At 36.0% G+C, this 2,721-nt stretch overlaps 1 protein-coding gene across 1 annotated transcript in view; it reads right to left on the bottom strand.

The window, feature by feature from the left end:
• The window catches only part of LOC103731455 (ATP-binding cassette sub-family G member 3-like), a 38,877-nt gene that overhangs the window by 23,221 nt on the left and 12,935 nt on the right, over positions 1 to 2,721 (bottom strand). The window lies entirely within an intron of this gene.

Here is a 2,721-nt window from a genome sequence, read left to right as displayed (position 1 = left end):
ATATATATATATATATATATATATTGCATTCAAAGTTCCTATCTCACACTAACACTGTCAATGCTATGATTTGCATGTAAACTATGGGCTTCAAAGTGTTACAACAGTTTTCAGTCAGTTTAAGCACACTGGTAAAACAATGAATTCAATACTGCATCATGCTGTTCTACTCTTTTTGCATAAAGTGAAAGAAAACTACCAGGCAAACTAAGGATTGAATGACAGAACAAATGACCCTGCCCACTTTGCGGATCTGGCTCCTAACCTCTATGTTGAACAGAATTGTTTTTTAATCCCCCCGATATGTTAATCTGTCTTTCAATGTATTTAGCCAGTCTGGGTTCTGAATGCTATATGTATGTAACTTTCACTTTAAAAAAAAAAAGGAATCTAGGGCTGGAAAGATGACTCAGTTGTTAAGAGCACTGGCTATTCTTGCAGAACACCAGCGTTCGATTATGACAGCTAACTCTACTTCCAGGGGATTCAATACTCTTTTCTGACTTCCCTGAGCATTGCAGAAGAGAAGTACATTTACCTCCATGCAGGCAATACACACATACATGTAAAATAAAATTAGTAATGTTTAAAGGAATCCACAGTCAAATGTACAATATAATGATGAAAATCTTTAAATATTGGCAATAACTTCTTCCAAGTTGGTTTGATCATTAAACCCTTGGCACATTCAGTAAGTACAACTCTTTTTATACGTGTACATCCACTCCAAGAGCTTCCAAATACCACTTCTAGTTAGAGGCCAGGTCTAAAACATGTACTTATGGAAACAATGAGTTCAAACCAAACAAAACTCTATGTTCAAATCAAAGAAGTAAAAAAGGACACCAGGTTAAAAACAAGTCAGTAATCTATGGTCCATAGGTCAAATAGAACCAGCTGCATTTTTTTGTACTGTCTGCATGTACTACACTTTCTAAGGGTTAGGAGAGAAAAGATCAAGAATAATTTTTTTTGCAATGTTAGATTTATATGAAATTGAAACTTTAGTGTTCATTGGAAAATAAGTATGTCAATTTGTTTATGTAGTTCCTATGGCTGTTTTCACACCAAAATGGAAGAGTTGACTACAAGTCAAAGACCATAGATTCCCTGGGCAAAATCTCAATTACCATTGTTTTTGGTAAAGTTGTATTGGAACATAAAACATGATCACTTACGTACCTGTTACTAGGACAAAGTAGAAGAGTTTTCAAAGACCATATAATGGCTGAAAAGCCTGAAATATTTACTATCTGGCCTTTTACCAAAAAAGTTTGCCTAGTCCTAAGCTAACATTTCAACATTCACAAATGGGCTAGAGTTGTCCCACTGTGCTCAAGGAGATGCAAGATTCTAACTTTATCATAGACATAGCTGCTTCTATGAACACTGGTAGAATTCCATTGGTAGATTGGAGTTCACCAATAAGGCCAGTAACCTGAACATGCAACTTGGAAACCCTGGGCCTGATGTTTGCACCATAAGAAAGCTTAGCACCAAAGCAGGCTCCATTGCAAATAGCTTATTACGTTCTACCCAGTGTTATATAGATGCCTTGGATAAGACACTTATAAACTACTCTTAGAAGCAACTAAACAAAACTCTATCCACAAATCAAACAAGCAAAAAATTAGCTCTAAGTCTCTTGCAAAGTGCAAAGTGTCACTTTTATGATGTAAATATCCAATCATACAGATCAAAATGCTTAGGCAACTGACAATATAACTCAAATGGCAATGTGTATTTATAGATACACATGGAAGATGATATATTTGAATATGAAATGATGGTACATGTGTAAAGAAGTGAGCAATGTTTCATTACAACCAACAATACATCATCTTACAATATTCAACAGAAATTAAATGATTTATAATAAAGTAAAAAACCACACACAACCAGCTGAATTGACTATAAATGTTGGATAGGTAATAGGGACGTAGATCAGCAGTAGAGCACTTGCCCTTCATGGCTGAAGCCCTTAGATGAATCTCTAGCAAAATCAAAATAATAATAGTATTAACCATCAATATCATCACATGAATTTATGAACATAAATAAATAAATGATGGTCCAACGAATGGGAAGACTTACATTTTGTGTGACACATAGGTGAAAGATAACAAAACCTGAGACAGGTAACTGACAGTGAAGAGTCTCACTGACTCTGGTCAGACCTGCGTATAAACTGCACCCTTTGAGGTAGCTATTTTTTCCAAACACTGAACCCTAAATAAGGAATGGCACCTTACATATAGGCTTACCCCTTGGGCAGTGGATGGCACAAACTACCTTCACATGTGCTCTGTGGCATCTGGTTTCCTCATAACTAGATTTCTTCTACAATCAACTCTCTTCTCCTCCCTCTTTCCTTCTCCTATCATCTCCACTTCTTCTCTACTAGAATTTTCTCCATAGTTCATCCTTTCATCTGACATGCTAAAATTTTTACCTAGTTATTTAATTATCACCTCTCTGCCCATGTAAAAAGTGTCATCAGGGGACTCAGTGGGTAAGAGCACTGACTGCTCTTGTAGAGGACCCAGGCTCAAATCCCAGTACCCAAATGGTGGCTAACAACCAACTATAATTTGAGTTCCAGGGCATCCAACACACTCTTCTGACCTCTGTGGGTATTGTACAACATGGGTGCACTTACATATATGCAAGCAAAACACTTATACACATAAAATAAAAATAATAAATAAAATATTGTTTTAA

Source organism: Nannospalax galili, unplaced genomic scaffold (genome assembly GCF_000622305.1).
Source record: "Nannospalax galili isolate Female #2095 unplaced genomic scaffold, S.galili_v1.0 scaffold11575, whole genome shotgun sequence".
Lineage (NCBI taxonomy): Eukaryota > Metazoa > Chordata > Mammalia > Rodentia > Spalacidae > Nannospalax > Nannospalax galili.
Note: the sequence above shows the minus strand (reverse complement) of the source record. Positions and strands in the feature narration are given on the sequence as shown.